The following is a 17,789-nucleotide window of genomic DNA, read 5'->3' on the forward strand; positions in this document are numbered from 1 at the left end:
CTATAGTTGCAGAGAGATGCAAGAACGTTAGTTATTTGCATTCTCTATGTCTTGCCTAAATATAGAATAGCCACATACAGGCTAGTCCTAGAAAAAGTTTTCCCAACACACTATTATAATGTGCCAGAAAACAATTCTCTTGTCTGTCAAATCTGAATCTGATGGAGCTAGCAAGACACCATTTGAAACACTATCTACAGTGTGAGCCGAAAGGTACAAGCCAGAACCAATATCAGACATTCTGTAAGTCTGAAGAAGATGGGAATAAATACATGGGTCATCCTCAGGAGGTGCCTTTTAACCACTACCAGTACCAAAGAACAGCCAGTAACATGGAACTGCACAAACTCCGCACTGATTCAGCACAGATGAGAACACAACAGTGTAAACTTCAATTGTGTCAGTTTTAAACATTTTATATTGAAGCCGCAAAGCAAACTTTCTGCTTCGAGACAGAAAACAAGTTGTGGATGCTCACACATTAAAGGCCATGAACAACACCTTTTACCTAATTAACCAGTCCTTTAGTTCTTGTTTCTGAAGGAACCAGGCTGACAGCTGTTATGAGAGCTATTTGAATGCATTTTGAGAACTAGAAAAAGGATGTGTGCAAGAACAGTGGATGAATGATTTATTAGGTAATTAATTACTTTTATGGATTGTTGAAGCCTACAGCAGCTGCTGAAGCCATTTGATACAATTTTGCTATTAATTCCAGAGGTGTAAGCAGGACAACTTCCCCAAAATATGTCTCATGTTTTTTCACCCATGTGACATTTTTGATGTCCATATCATCTGTGGTTACAGCAACGGACATGTGAAGGAAAATGCTGGTTAAAGAGGAATTTTCTATGTTAATGAGAGGCCAGAACTTCATGACACTGAGGTGAATGGACCAGGTTGTTGGGGTCAGTGATGTTTTCTTTTCGCCCTAAATAGACCTCTTGTGGGATATTGCCCCATCTCAGGTTAACTGGAATCACAGCTGTGAAGACCAGAATGACAGCAGAAGGCCATATGTTCTTTCTTTGGAGTTTGGTAGCTCCTGAAACACAGAACTGAGCCTGCAGGCATTCTCCCACCCAGGACTACAGCAACCATGGCTCCAGAACATCCAGATATAATTTCAGCATGCTTAGGTTCTCAGAAACTCTTACAAGAGCCATTAAGGAGCTTTAGGAGGGAGTGATTTATATAGAACCTTCATTGGGTCCATGAGGAATGAGAGACTGCTCTGTCTCTCAGAGGGGTGGGTCAGGCTTCATCAGACACAAAAGGAATAATTTTGATTTCCTTTTTGGATTGTTCAGTTTGGAGTTGGGAGAGGAGCCACACAGCATGGGCTCCTCATACCCATACAAAGAAGGGCTTTGAAATATTTGAGGATCTAGCATCTTTTTGGAGAGCGCCAGACCCACGGAGTCCCAGGATCAAGAGTGGTAGAGAACCAGTCTGATTCCAGCTACCTAGAGGCAGTTTAGACCTTCATGTGGCATTACTTCTGATGATCTGCTTCTTCCTGAGAGGTTTTGCACAATTCTGTAGAGCTGCTTGAAGTCTTCAATTTGCACTGCTGCTTCGGTCAAAGCAGCCCTCTCTTAGAACCCAGAGATGTCTATCTTGCCTGCACCTCTTCTGTATTTCTTTGCCTTCTTCTCTGTACCTTACATTTGCCTCTGAAAGTTTTACCTTTGACTTCCATTGTTCTTTTGCATTCCTTACGATATTTCCTTTCAAGATTGTTGCCTATGGTCCAGAGGTAATCCTCCCATCTTCCTTTTCCCCTCTTTGGTGGCCCATTACTTCTTCTGTTAAAATGAACAGAGTCTTCTTCCAGATTTTCATCAGTCTGATCCTCTAAAACATTTGAATGGATGCCAAATGGCAGTCTGGAATCTGAGCTGCTTTTCTTTGTCCTGGAACCGCACTAGTGCTGTAACTCTCCTTTTGCCCATCTTTAGGATCTATTAAAATCTGAGTTGTAACACTGTAAGTAAATGATAATGCTCTGAGCCAACATCTAATTTGCTCCTGACTCTGATATCCCCTGCAGGAGATGCCAGTCTCTTTAGATAGGCTCAGATGATCTATCTGGTTGACAGTCACACCTCCACGTGAGCTTGTAAATCCTCTTGAGACAAAAAGACATGGCACCATGGATAGGCTCCTTTCATGTCTTACACTGACCATGTTTCCTGCCTGTGAGGTATCAGCACATTTTCCCCTAACTTTTAGGAAGGGAACCTTTCAGAATTAGAAAACATGTTTCTGCTTTCTGCATAGCATAAAGCAATCATGTTATCAAAATCATAAAGAGCAGTTTTCTCTCTAATAATTATACAGCCCTCATTAGTACTATCTTAAATGCACTCATCTTAACAACACCCTGGTGAGGTAAAGCACTACTATTATTCCCATTTTACGGATGGGAAACTAAGGCACAAGCAAACTGAGTTGTTTGAAGTCACATGACAAAGCTGTTGTGGAGCAGAGAACTAAACTTGGGTCTCAAATATCCCAAGCTAGAACTCTAACCACTAAACCACCCTCTCTTTCCTGATCAGAAAATGGAAAACAGTTCCAAGAAAAGTTTCATACCTTTCCTTTTTTCAAATAAAAACTTTTTTCCTAGTGGAAATATTCCACTCAGACCCAGTAGTGTAAACCCAAGGCATATAGAAAATATTGTATTCGGAGGATCTCTCTCTAGATTTAAATTTGTCTGAGTGTTTAACAAGAAGGATGTCCTCATTCAGCACCAGGGTGACAATCACAGCAGTTGAGGACTAGAGGCAGCCTTTCCCCAAAAGTCCTGTATGACAAGGTAGTTGGACCTTGTGGCTAGATTAAGCCCAGTTTTCTTCAATGAGAGCAGGTGAGTCTCATCCTACTAATTAGAGAAGGCTGGGCTACACATGGGCAGCTGGAGGGAGGAAGGACTAAGGCTGAGCCCTGGGGAGAGAAAGTCCCACTGGCATGGAGTTAAGCCCCATGGTGAGTCCCTGACACAACAGGCCAGAGGCTCAGGGAAGTAGCCCTGTTGCTGCTGCTCCAGGAAGCAAGCAGTACTGATTGCTAGAGTCTTCTGGAAGGTGTGGCCATGAAGCCTGGAGCCAAGAATAGAGTTCAAACTATTTTCGGCAAACTTGTCAAATTCTGCTAAGAGAATAAAATTCCTAGTTTAAAACTGGGTGTGGCCACATATGCTTTTGGAGCCTTGGATAAGCATAGCCCTATGATACCATCAAACAAGCTTCTGAATACTCTGATTATGCCACTGCTGAGCCATGTAGGGTGCCCCTCCCCAAAGGTTAAACCTGCTGATTCTGCAGTGTTCCAAGCCTCTTGCTGACTCAGAACAACGGATTGTGTTGAATCTTAACCTTGATCCCAGTACAGCTCTATGTGAGCTGCTTCACAAGAGTTAAGACCAAAGTAAGTTCTTAACTACAAAAAGATCTCAGCAAACTGAGTGATTGGGCAGCAAAATGGCAAATGAAATTTAATGTGGGTAAGTGTAAGGTAATGCATGTTGGAAAAAATAACCCAAATTACACGTACTACATGATGGGGTCAAATTTAGCTACGACAGATCAGGAAAGGGATCTTGGAGTTATAGTGGATAGTTCTCTGAAGACATCCACGCAGTGTGCAGCGGCAGTTAGTAAGGCAAATAGGATGTTAGGAATTATTAAAAAAGGGATCGATAATAAGACAAAAGATATCATACTTCCCCTATATAAAACTATGGTACGCCCACATCTCGAGTACTGCGTGCAGATGTGGTCTCCTCACCTCAAAAAAGATATATTGGCATTAGAAAAGGTTCAGAAAAGGGTGACTAAGATGATTAGGGGCTTGGAAAGGGTCCCATATGGGGAGAGGCTAGAGAGACTGGGACTTTTCAGTTTGGAAAAAAGGCGATTGAGGGGCGATATGATAGAGGTATATAAAATCATGAATGGTGTGGAGAAGGTGAATATAGAAAAATTATTTACCTTTTCCCATAATACAAGAACTAGGGGACACCAAATGAAATTGATGGGTAGTAGGTTCAAAACTAATAAAAGGAAATTTTTCTTCACACAGCGCACAGTCAACCTGTGGAACTCCTTGCCCGAGGAGGCTGTGAAGGCCAGGACTCTATTAGGGTTTAAAAAAGAGCTTGATAAATTTTTGCAGGTCAGGTCCATAAATGGCTATTAGCCAGGGATAAAGTATGGTGCCCTAGCCTTCATAACAAGGGCAGGAGATGGATGGCAGGAGATAAATCACTTGTCTTCTGTTCTCCTTCTCTGGGGCACCTGGCATTGGCCACCGTCGGCAGATGGGATGCTGGGCTTGATGGACCTTTGGTCTGACACAGTATGGCCATTCTTATGTTCTTATGTTCTTAAGAAAGCCCATTGGTTAACACTGGCCCTATTTTGTATGAACCTGAGAGAAATGTCCTTCCTGTGCAAATATCACCATCGCTGAAAGGACGCTCATAAAAAAATGCTGGAAATAATAGTAGTAGTACTTCTTTAACTGAATTCTCCCTCTTTTTCTTTTCCTTACCCTGCAGGGAGGCAGCAGGCAGGCAATCAGAGTGACATCTGCAGTGATTTTTCTGTAGTGGCTTCTGTTGTAACACTTTCCTAAACTTGCATGAATGTTCTACTTAAAACAACCTATTTTACTTTGTTACATTTTGATCCATAGTTTTACATTTGCTTGTCTTAAGCAGCTTTTGCATTTATTATTCTAAAGCCGTGTGAATTAGATGCCATTTTTCATCAGCTGGTACTTGCTACACATTCCCTTTTTGTGCTAGGGGCAGATTTTGAGGTCTTTGAATTGTGCATGAGCCTCATTATAGTATATTATATAAAAAATATAAGAGAGGCCAAAAATGGATTCCCTGGGATAACTCACTACTATTATTGTATCAACTACCATTGGTAGCTGCCATTCAAAACAATTTACATGAAACTCTTTCATATCCAGCAGCCCCACGACCAGTAGGTTGCTGGATATTCAAGTATTCTGGATAATAGAGAGGTATTCCTAGAAATGCATAACTAAAGAAAAACAAGATTGAATATTTAAAAACAAACAAAAATGTATGCAGAGTACTTTGTTTACCAACAACACTAGTATTGTATGTTGTACACATATTGTATTTATTTGTATTTACTTGCACTCTACTGTACTTATGGAAAACATAACTAAAATTTACTTATGATTAAAATTCCCATTATTTGAGAGTTCTGAATGATAAAACACTGGCTATGAAACAGTTTACTGCATAATAAATTATGCAAAGAAACTTTGCCAGTGCTAGATTGTTGTAAAACTCATTTTAGGCAGAACTGGAGTTCTGTTAAAATGATGTAAAATATCAACTTTATTGGCTGGGTGACAGCCAAGGTAATTACTTATCAATAGAAACAAAGAAAGTGCTTTGTTTCAAAGCAGGATTAACCAGAAAGGTTATCAACTGATTGGTGGAAGCAAAATGGGCTAAAGGCTTTAAATGTGCATGAGACAAGCGTGAGGTCTGGAGAAAAAACAACATTTATAACAGAAAGAGCTAACAAGCCATTCATGCATCTGATGAAGCGGGTCTTTGCCAAAGAAAGCTTATGCTCCAAAATATCTGTTAGTCTATAATGTGCTATAGGACTTCTTGTTGTTCTCAAAGATACAGAATAACATGGCTACCTCTCTGATACAAGCCATTCAAGAGGAGTAGGGAATATGAATATAACAAATAAAACTGAAAAAAAAATCCACAGTATTCTTTGCAGTACAGCTAAATTGGGATCCTTCGCCAGACCTCTTAACTGAAATACTGAAAATCCAATTTATTATATTTTGCTTTCAGTGATATAACCCTTCCCAACAGAAACTATATGGCTACATCTACACTAGGAGCATTTCTCTACAGAAGTTACTGTTGGAAGAGATGTTCCAACAAAACTTCTGTTGACAGATCCTGTCTACACATAAAAGCAGATCACTCTTTACATCTGCTCTGTTAACAAAAGGGCCCCCCAGAGTGTCTACATGGCTTTTTTGTTGATAGTTTCTGTTGACATAACGCTTTTTGTGTGTAGATGCTCCATGAGTTTTGTCTGCAAAACCCCCAGTTTTGTCTACAAAACTCTCAGTGTAAACATAGCCTCTATGAATATTGATGCCAGGACCAGCAGAATATTGACAAAGCAGAACCAGTTCTCGATACTGAGCAATATGTACTCATCAATTGAAGCAGAATGACAAATTTCTTTTCCTGCTGTTGTCCTTGCAGACAGCCACTCTTTGTTTGGTTAACCGCTTGGGTAATATATTCTGAGGTCCCTACGTTGAGACATTCCAGTTGATAACATATTTCTTTGCAAAGGTCGATTTGATTAGCAGCTGAGTTCAGATGGATTGAGCGTATAAAGATTTTTAGGTTTACTCATGTAATTAATATTTACATTAGTTGGCAACTGTGAACATACATGAATTAATGCTAATGAAGTAAATCTATATGGTTCCACAAATCTAACAGCAATAATTTTAGTAACAAGTTCCAATGAAACATGCAGTGCACACCAGTGAACCGCCTGCTCTATTAAACCAGTTCAACCCCATTGAATCCATTTGGATTGTGTAATAACCCTCATCACAGGTTTCTGCTCAGGACACTCAACATCAAGCACAGATTTCTACCACTACCACTGTGAAATTAGCACCGTAAGTGGACAGTAACAGTAGACTTTATCCTTGATCAGAAATAATCATTAGGGGAAAAATGAGATACAAACTTGTTACTCTTGCACCAGTGTATTTTATAATGCTAAACAAATAGAGCAAACTGAATTGGGCTTAGTGTCATTACATTGATAATAATGTAAGTTAAAGGATTCAGATAGGATATGGTATTAACATCTAATAAATGTTGATACCTTTTGCAGCACATAATGATTTTAGGTGTCATATGCATCATTACTTTGCTATTTTGGAGATTTAAGAAGTAATATAATATCCAAACTTTGGGGGGGGGACCTTTTACAATGAATATTTCACTCAGCTCAAATATTGAATTACCTTGACTAATTTACTCTGGCTTTCTTTGCTGAATGGAAAAGGTGTATTCCTTCATTATCAGCAGCACACTGATTATAGATTCCAAACAGACAAGAGAATGCCAATTTTAAAAAAATATAGTAAGTTTAATTCATTATAGTTATTAAAATTTATACAACATTTGTTTTTATTGTTCAGTTTTAGAGCCTTTCTAAGCCCTGAAGCAGCAGTTTTCTTCATGCTGATTTTGCATAATATTTTTATTTCTTTTAAAAAAAATCAAGCTGACATCCACTGCTTGGCTGAAGTGTTAATATTAGTAGCTTCTGCACTGAATTGTCTCCTTTTAATACTGAACCTCTACATTTATTAGATGAAAAATATATTTTAAAGTAAAAAAACATTCCATCTGAAGTCTGAAAATTCTGATCTGTTGCTGTGTTGACCAGCACAAACAAAACATTTTGGTATGTCACACACTGATCTGAAACCCTGACGCTCTCCAAAAACAAAACAATGCATTCAGAGACCCATGTCAAATTTTATAAATTCAGTACCTTTTGCAGACATGGTTAATGATGCATATTCTTAAGGCCAAAAATATATGGGTGTGTACATCACTACCTGTATTTGTATAAAACACAAATTATTCAGGATTCCTACTGAAAACCAGCTCCTTAAGCATCTTTCATGCTGCAATCAGTGGGGTAAATAAACAAGTGCTAACAATGCAAGTTCACCAAGTATGGAACTTGCAAGTCTCTCAGCCCGGGTCAATTGTCTCAGACTTGCAGAGCTCAGGCGATTACACTACAGATGCTCAGGCTTGGGCACAAATCCAGGCTCTGGGATGACCTTCATGGGATTTCAGAGCCCAAACACCAGCCCAAAGCTGAACATCTGCACTGCAATTTTTAGCCCATGCAGCCCAAGTTCTGCAAGCCTGAGTCACCTAACTTAGGCCAGCTGTGGATGTGCTGGGTGTCATTTATTGCACTGTAGTATACCCTACAATTTCAATGGAGAACCATGTCTGGCAGCATTGCAGAAATGCACCCCTGCTTTGTACACCTTAGAAATGTGATTTTATATGTCAACCTAACTAAGCAAAGTAAGGACATTTATTATCTACTATGGTCAAGAAGTTGTTTTGTCTTTGTACTCAAATGAGTGCACCGATGTGCAGTTACATAAAGGAATGGGACGGGACTCATAGGAAGTGCTTTTGCATCACAAATCTAAGGCTATTCACCAGAGCCTGCAGTCCCATCCAGTGGGCCAGGAGGAGAGGGAGCTGGTCCACACATTGAAGCTGGTGTCATTGAAAAGCAATCTGGGCAAAAAATAGGCTGGCACACATGACCTCTGCCTTTGACAAAGGGGAAGGAGGGTACCAGGCTATGATCCCAAGTTCCTTCTGCCCCTTAACTCAAGTTGGATGGTCAAAATCCAGCCCTTGGGCATTAATTAGTCTTCAGAGGAGAACATACTCTCTTTGCTTACCAATCTCTTTCCTCTACCCAGAGAAGATAAAATGAGGTGAAGTTACAGCAGACCAGCACTCACAATTTATAACTAATTTTCCATAATGCAAACCAAGAAGCTCAGATAGCAGGGACCAAAAAATTAGTTATGGTGAGGCCTCACCCTATTTTGCTCAGTGTTCTGTAACTCAGGAAAATCATCTACCCTGAATGTACACACCTCATAAGCAAGGTACCAGCCCTTCCCCTATGAAGTATGTTTTAATATGTTTTATTCCTTCAATCTATAAAATTTGTACCAGAATGCTCTAGAGTGATATAAAAAACATGACAAAACAAGTCTGATAACAATGGGATCCTATTCAAGTCTTAACATGCTCCCACAATAAATAAATAAATAATAAATAAATAAAAAAAACCCACAAAATTGGATCATCCACCAAACAACAAATCCCCCTCCCTCCTATTGTATATTATACGACTCTCAAAGGCCCAATTCTGCTGTAGCCATATAAATAAATGTGCCTTGGAGCATATTTTGAAGATCAACTGACTTGGGATCCAGACTCAAGGGCCACTTTCACACCGAATGGCAATAAAAAAAGGTCCTCTACCAGAAAAATCACAGAAGTTCAAGAGATTCCAGCTTTGTTGGCATAGGGGAAGCAAATTCCAGAGTTCAGACTCTTGACTGAGACTATCTTGCTGCCAACTTCCAAATGCTGCCATCTTATAACCACAGTTTACAGGCAACTCTCTCTCATTCAGATAACTCAGCCCAGATGATAATTCCATAATTTCAATTTTATGGAAAGGGACAAGTAGATGTATATTTTGTTATAGCTGCATAGTCTATGGGGAAACTACCAATGCAAGTTTTGCTACATGACCATTGTTTGGCATTTGAGGAAAAATTACGTGAACTGTTGCAAATTTTGCAATGGAATGTTAATTTAAGAAATTAAGCCAATGAGCAGAAGCTCAAATTGAGGGCTCAATTTGAGGGAGGACATGATAGCACAAAGCTAGATGCTTGTTTCAACTTCTATCCAGTTTACATTTTACAAAGAATTCATCCCAGGTTAAACCTACTGACAAATTCAGCTCCCCCTTAAAATGACTAAAGAAGCAGAAAAATTTCAATTGTAGAAGGTATATATATTCTTTAATTATCTTGATAAAGATATTACGAAAAATGGCTTTTAAATTCACTGGCTTCACAGCTATACAGTATTGCCTGAGCAAATATCACAAACATTTCAGTAGACTAAACTAATTACTGACTGACAAAAAGGCGGCATAAATAGAGACAAGGATCCAGCCTTTTTTTTTTAATAAATAACATAAAACAAAGGTAAAAAAGCAGCCAGGTAGCACTTTAAATACTAACAAAATAATATAGTAGGTGATGAGCGTTTGTGGGACAGATCTGAAAAAGTGGGTCTACCCCACAAAGTTCTTCACTTAATGAATTATTTTGCTAGTCTTTAAAGTGCTACTTGACTGCTTTTTTGTTTTGTGAAGATACAGACTAACATGGCTACCTCTCTGTGACAAAAAAGGTGTTAGCAGAGCTACAAAAGTTTCCAAAAGAAAAGGGAATGTAGCAGCTGTTAAGTTAATATCACCAAAAACGTATCATTAGCTTATATGAAGATCTTAGCTTTGCAATAAATTGTCAAATACATAATCTTGTCCTCTTACATAAAGAAGATATCAGACCTACCAGTTATTTCTGAAAAATTCAGTTTGCTTCCAATCTGAAACTTTTTTCTCTATTTTCTGATAGGAGAATTCTGGATACATGGGGCAGAATTAATCTCATTATACAAGGATAAATTTGGCAGATTGCAACTCCTAAATTGCTTGCTCAAACACACTCAGTAGAGGGATTTAATTATTGACTAACTTGAGTCACCTGTGTTAAGAAGGATCAATTACTTTTTCAGAAAATGACATGGCAGTGTTCCTCAAAAAACAAACACAGAGAGAAGGGTCTGATCCCCTCACCCACAGGGGAATATAAACATCTGTACATCTACCTTCTTGTTCAGATGCAGCAATCAGATTGTAAAACTAGTGGGACTATGAGTGGGCACAGTGGCTCAGCCTCGGGATTTGTCTACACAGACACTTAGAGTATGTCTACATTGCAATTAAAATCCTGCCGCTGGCCTACAGCAGCTGCCTCTGGCTCATGAGACAGCCAGTCTAAGGGGCTGCCAGGATTAGGAGCCCATGACATAGTAGGGTCCCAAATGTCTACATCATAATTATGCAATCCCTTCACCCAAGCATCCGAGTCAGCTGACACGGGTCAGTAATAGGGTCCTAATTGCAGAGTACAATCATAGTGGGTTGTAAATGCATGGGGTGCTATCTGGACATACCCTAACTGCCATGTGGAATGAACTACCTTGCAGTAAATGCCTTGTACTGTGTTTTGTTGTATGATGGAAATGTTTCAAATGAAAGTAGGACAAAGCTCTCTATGGAACTTTTAGTGCAAAGTGGCAGGATCCATCAGGCCATTTAGTGCATTAATGCTATTAAATAGTGCTATTAATTCACATCCTGCCTTGCTGCACACAAGCCTTCATGTGGGCAAGCCCCATGATAAGCATTAGTCTTATTTTACTACTTAGCTCAGGAGTGGGCAATGATATTTGATTGAAGCCAGTTCAAAGTTTTGATAAGTGGTACAGGGCCGCCCTTTTCTATGAAGGAGTCTGCGGTGTGGGATGGAAGTTGGGTACAGAAGGGAACTCAGGGTAGGGGTCTGGGATGCATGCAGTCCCACCAATGGAGGGGCAAGGGAGGAAGTTACACCAGGAGCCTGCATTTCAAAGGGGCCCAGAATGCCCAGGCCATAACCACTGCTACTGGGCAGCACCAGTGGCAGGAGACCTTTGAAACACTGTGGATGCACCACTCCAGGAGGCTCTGAGGGCGGGGGTAGAGGACCCAACGTCCAGACAGTGCTAAGGGCTGACTGCCCTCACTTTCACTCCTTCCACATATCAGCCAATGGGAGCTGCGAAATTGTGCTGTACTACCCCTGCCACCCGCAGAATCTTTGAGCTTCCACTGGCTGGTTACCAATCTTGCCTGTGGCCAGCCCCTGCAGCTGCAGAGGGAGAAGAGCTTCAGCTGCTGCCCCTGTCCCACAGCAAAATCTCTCAGGTCCCACTGTCTGGTTTCACATGCTGCCCCTACCTCCAGCAAAATCCCTTAGCTTCTATTGGCTGGAAACTGGCCAATAGGAGAAGCAAAATTGTGCTGCATTGTCTGCCAGCCCAGAAGAATCTCTCAGCTCCAATTGGCTTGTTTCTGGCCAATAGGAGCTGAGAGATTTTGCTGGGGGTAGGGGCTGCATGCAAACCTGGCCAAAGGCAGCTGAAAGATTCTGTCGGGGGTGGGGGCAGCACCTGAAGCTCTGCCCCTTCAGCAGAAGTAGGGGCCAGCTGCAGGCTGGATTAAATGGCATGGTGGGCCATATCCAGCTCTGTTCTTGCCCAGTACTGATTTAACCTCATTAACAAAGAGAAACACTCCAGTATCTACTGTTTCCTTTAATTTTGCCTGTAACTAAAAAAAATCCTCACTACAGAAGCAGCTGAGGACAAAATATAGTGTCAGAATCCAACTAAAAGACTCTCGCTCACGTTGGAGCCTCTTCAGTACATTTCTCTCTCCATATGAGTCCTGTAGGTCATCTCCGGACTTACAGAGACTTTTATTTGAACATTTTTGGGATATTTTTACCAACTTCAGCTGCCTACCTTAAAGAATTATCATCATCATAACCACTGACAACAGACTATCCAAGTCTGAGCTAGAACATACCTTTGAAACAAGAATTTCCTGCAATTGGGTGAGCCAAATACCGTCAAAGTCTAGTTCTTGGGGCAAGGTAACCTCTAATAATGGTAGTAACAGAGAGACAGTCATGTTAGTTTGTATTCCAACAAAACAAACCAGCAGTCAGAATAGTTTATTAGGTGATGACTTTTCGTGGGACAGACCTACTTCTTCAGATACAGCTACAGAAGTGGGTCTATCCCATTAAAGCTCATCATCTAATAAATTATTTTTTTTAGTCTTTGAAGTGCTACATGACAGGAGTTACAAATCGATTGCTTGAATAGGTACACCACTTAAGTGCCTGTGTCTCATCATCAGTATTGAATTAATAAGCAATACACTTATTTTAATTACCTCCAAAACTGTTCTCATATGCCACCAAGAATGCAGCAACATAGGAAAATCTGCAAGCATTTTTTCATAATTGCCACAGCTGCCTCCCAACAATTTCAGCTGCTGTGTGGAGGTGTTTTTATTACCATGTTTTCCAGCAGAGTAATTACTGTTACTAGAGGTCAACTTGTCACAGCACCATGAATACAAAGGTATTTGACTCCCCCTCAGCACAGAGGAGTAAGTTCTGAAGGTATCCATGCAGGTTTCTGGCATGCAGTAGTCCCTTCCATTTTGTTCAGAGGGAGATTGATAAAACATAATAAGCACTGGGCATACAATACAACTTACAGACACTGAAATACAAAAGACAATTGCATAGATTTTTCACGTACACAAGACCAGGTGTCTGGGGTTGACATATGAATTGTCTTCAGATTTTTTTCGTTGGGGACTTTGTGTTTCAATTTTCTGTTTTCTTTGACCTTAAACAGAACACAATATGTTCTGAAGTTCACTGACCTTTAAATTCAGTTTAAAGCGGGGATGAAAAATCTCTGGGACATCACAGTGGTAGAAATGGCAGCTCAGGATAGCAGACACAAATACAGTTGTTTAAAACAAACACCCTAAAACAATGAAGAGCCCTTTAAGAAACATGAGAAACTTTCCGAGCGGGTACCCACGTGCTCTCTCAGTCTCCACTCTGGCTACACGTACCTCAAAGGCAGACAGGAAGAGCTTCTGCACCAGAGATCTTAAAATGTAGAATACACAAAATGATTAAAGTTTGTACCTCTCTGGTCCACCAACATCCGTGGTCCTGCTAGACCACACATGTTGCTGGACCAGAGAGCACGAGGAACAGAAGGTGCCAGTGATCCAGCGGTCTAGCAGTCTGTGGGGCTGCCAGAGGCCAGGAGTGGAGCCAGTTTGGAAGGGTAGCAGGCCACATGGCTAGGGGCAGCAGGTCCTGTCAGGGGACAGCTGAGCCAGCAGCAGTAGCAGTGGGGCTGTTGGAGCCCACAGGAGCAGTGGGACTGTGGGTCATCAGGGCAGTGCAGCCAGCAGCAGCAGTGGCCTACAGAGCTTGCAGGGCCGCCATAGGTAGGGACAGAGGAGCCTACTGGGACAGTGAGGCCTGGTGGCTGGGGAGGGGAGCCCAGTGGGAGTGTGACACCTGCTCCCCAGCCCTGACTTGCCCTGGTCCAACAAACTCCTTTGTTCAAGACTAATTAGGTCACAAGAGTGGCAGGCCAAGGAGATCCAACCTGCCCAATGCCTTATTCTAACATGGTGTTCCATCAGAATCTTAATATAACATATTAATGGGGCCAACACATATTGAAGCAGAGTTTTTCTTCTTCAATTCTGAATACATTGTACAAAGTTGTGTTAAAAGATACAGATACATTTAAGGGTCCCACTTCATTTTGGTGGAATGCAGCTGCAGAGGTGCGTGTTAGGGGCTGGCCACCTCCAGGGCGAGAGAAGGCCACAAAACCTCAGGGAGCTACCTACCATCAGGGAGCTACCCCAGCTCTGGGAGAGGCAGCAGTCACTATGGGGCTCAGCAGGGGAACAGTACATAGATACCTTGTGCTGTGGCAGGGCAGGGCAGGGCAGCAGTCACTGCAGGGCTCAGCTCCTTGTATAACCCACACACCTATGTCTAGGTACCATGATAGTGGTACCTAGACAGCTTCATAGAAAAACTGCTCTCTACAGCCTAAGCTGAGAGACAGCTGCCCTTTAGCTCAAGCTGTAGAGGTGCCTGCACTAAGCTCCCAAGGGTTCCACGTTTGAGCCCCCCGGAGGCAGTTACACTTGCAGCAGAGCTGAGCAGACAAACAGCGAGTAAACAGCTTGTCCTGGTATAGGGTGTGAGAGCACTCCAACAAGTCATGGTATGGAGGTATGGAGAGGTGGAAAGCTGCTGTTCTGTGGGGAGGGAAGGGGAGCACAGCCGCAGCTACTCCACTGCACCCAAGCCTGGGGCCCTAACACCAGCCATTGCTAGTTGCTGGTTACTGAGGATCCAGGCTGCAACATGGTGCCATTGGCTCTGGTGGAGTGTTCCCTGGGCCACTTTCTACCTCCTCTGGCAGGTCCATGCTTTCTGGATAGCAGGCAGACAGCAGGTCTGGAGACTTGGGCAGCTTGGGCCTGCAGCAGGTAAGAGGGCTCAGGTCAATCAGGACCCTCCAAGACTGGGCAAGCAGCAGTCCCAGAGGTCCAGCCAAAACCAGGTCCTCTGGGAAGAGGACAAGGGGCAGGTCTAGATGCTCCTCTGAGGTTGGGGCAGGGCAGCCTGCTGGCCAATCTGGCACAAGCTTTTTGACTCCTGCTCTCAGAAGCCTGGCCTGTGCCCTCTGTGCAGGTGAGAAGTTGTACTTTTAATGAGCTCCACGTGCCTCAGATCTGCTCCCCACCCCCAGCCCCAGTCCCAAATCTCTATGTTGTATCCCTTCTTGGTAGCAAGGTTCTAGAGGGTAGATTTTTTTTTCTAGTGTGCAGATAATGCAGGACAGGGTTCCACTCAGGATTGTGGGATTGCCCGAGCATTCTCACCCCAATCCTCATGGAGCTTCAGGTCCTGCTGTTTGGGCAGCTGCCTGACAATTTGCTGATAGTACAGGATAGTCCTTAGTCTCTTTGGCAGCTATCTCCAGGTGTTCTCCCCTTCTGCAGCTTCTTATCTCAACTGTTGCTGGTCAAGCTATTAATTTCAGCTGGGGAGGTAGCTACTGTCTCTCAACTGCTTAGCAACTATGGCAGAGCGGGTTTATGCAGTTCGTTACAACTGCTTATGGCTAACAACAGAAACAAAGATCATTGGAAAGGGTGGAATCCTCAAAGTCTGTGAATGTTCCAGCACAGAAAACAAAATTATCAGGCAAGCAAAAGAGCATCCATTTTCACACCTGAGAACATCCATCAATGCAGAGGGTCACTCCTAGGCACATAACAGACAGTATACAATAACAATAAAGGAGGAAAGCCACAGCATGAAGATGTACATTGAGAGAAAAGAAGCTACAGCCTACCTAACAAAGACTGAATGTTGCACCAAGCAGCTCTTGCTGCTATTTACATATTTTCCTGAGATGCTTTAGGATAAAAATCTAGTAGAATGTGCGTTCATGTGTATTAATAGCTTAAAGGGAGACGTACCTTGTTTTAAATAAATTTCTTTGATAGCCACTTTGACCCATTTAGAAATACAGGGCTTTGACATTTCAGCACCTTTGATTCTGTTGCTAAAGAAAACATAGAGAACAGCAGAGCATCTGAAGAATGTTTATGTGCTGATCAAATGGCATTTGATTATCCTTGTGTCAGCGAGACAAGAGTATTAGTGTCAAATTCTTTTACGGACAGGCAGATTTTAAACAAAGAGTAAGGGAAATATTAATATTAAAAAGAGCTCTGAGGTTTCAAATGCTGTGTATAAATCTGTTATTAAAGTGGAGGAGAAGTTCTTTAACAGATATGGCTTCAGTTTCACAAATTCAATGGCAGATGTAAATGTAATTAACAATGTCACTTCATACTCAAAGAAACATATGGAAATATCTGAAAGAGGATGAAAAAACTGGATGAAAAATCCAGTTGGGATTCCAGAGCTAAATTTAGAGTCCATTTAGTTATTAGATGAACTGATAGTTGAAGGTGACAACAGCTTTGAAAGATCGCATCATATGGTGATGTTAGAATAGAACAGATTGTTCTTATGCCTGAATATGGAGTTTCAGTACATGTCATCCTAATTCAACCAGGCAAATAGATTACAGAAAATGGCCCCAAATGTACAAAAGGCAAATCCTTAATTACATCCTTTACCCTAGAAAAGTCTTTTGGTTGAAAGGCTTCTTTTTCCTGACAAATACATGCATCCTATATAGTTATGCATAAGCTGCTAGTGAAAGTATCTGTAAACACATGCATGCGTGCACAAAAGTGCATGAGCATGCACACACACGCACACACACGCACACGCACACACTCACTCTCATAGCCTTTGTGAAGCCAAATGCCTCCCTGTGGTCCCCTATGGGATGGTGCAGTTCTGCACTGCCCCTTACAATGGCAGGTCCTTTTGATTGTCCGTTTTCAATCAGGTTCTTTGGTTTGTTAATGTCTCTGATACCACATAAGAAGCAAAGAATGGTCTGGTCTGAGAGTGCTGGTAGAGAACTGTCCTTTCACAACTAAAAGCTAAGGGAAAACAGCTCTCCCACCTCCCACTGCAGCTGCCCTCCCAAATGTCAAAGGAGAGAGAAGATAGTGAAAGGGATTCCGGCGACTGGGGCATAGTGGAACGGAGCTCTGCTAGATTCCCCACTAATGTAATATCTGTCATTGACCTTAAGACAGTACCAGAAGTCTGGGCAGGTCCCTTGCTGCTCCAATTTCTGCTGAATCCAGAGGCTGAGGATCAAGAAGCTACAAAGATCTCCCTGTGACAATCACTCTCCACCACTTTCAAGAGTGATTCACAGTCATTGCATTTCTATATGAATATATCTGAAAGAAAACCATTTCTCAAAACTGATTCAGTGGAGCTGCACACAGAAGCTCCTTCTTATAATTAACAGTCATTGAAGCCCTGGGTTCTGCGACAGACTCAAGTCACCCCACAGAAGAACCCAACTCTGTAAGAACCAACTACTCCCTAGCAGGTAGAAAAAGGTTTTGAAGGAGTGGGAAAATGTGACTCTCTTCTTCCCGTGCAGCACAGGAACATAAGTCCCATGTGAAAACCATGGGGAGTGGGTACAGCACCATGGGGTCAGAAAAAAAAAAGCACTGAAAGCAGCATCATGAATCTCTGCTGCCAATTTCAACAGCAACAAGCAAATGAACATAGAACTCATGCCAAGGCGTAATCCTTGTGTTAGCTGTTTGACTCTTACCACATCAATTCAAACTGATTATCTTCATCCTGCAGGACCTCCACAATGTGGTCCCAGGTACTTCTTTGTTCTCATTACCTCCCAGTCATTTGATGGCTCCATGTTTGACTCAATCACTGCCCCATTTGGTCTT

The 17,789-nt window shown here is 41.9% G+C and overlaps 1 protein-coding gene across 1 annotated transcript in view; it reads right to left on the minus strand.

Moving 5' to 3' along the window:
- Nucleotides 1-17,789, minus strand: part of THSD7B (thrombospondin type 1 domain containing 7B) — a 440,276-nt gene that overhangs the window by 117,427 nt on the left and 305,060 nt on the right. The window lies entirely within an intron of this gene.

The sequence above is a fragment of the Carettochelys insculpta genome, chromosome 8 (assembly GCF_033958435.1).
Source record: "Carettochelys insculpta isolate YL-2023 chromosome 8, ASM3395843v1, whole genome shotgun sequence".
Lineage (NCBI taxonomy): Eukaryota > Metazoa > Chordata > Testudines > Carettochelyidae > Carettochelys > Carettochelys insculpta.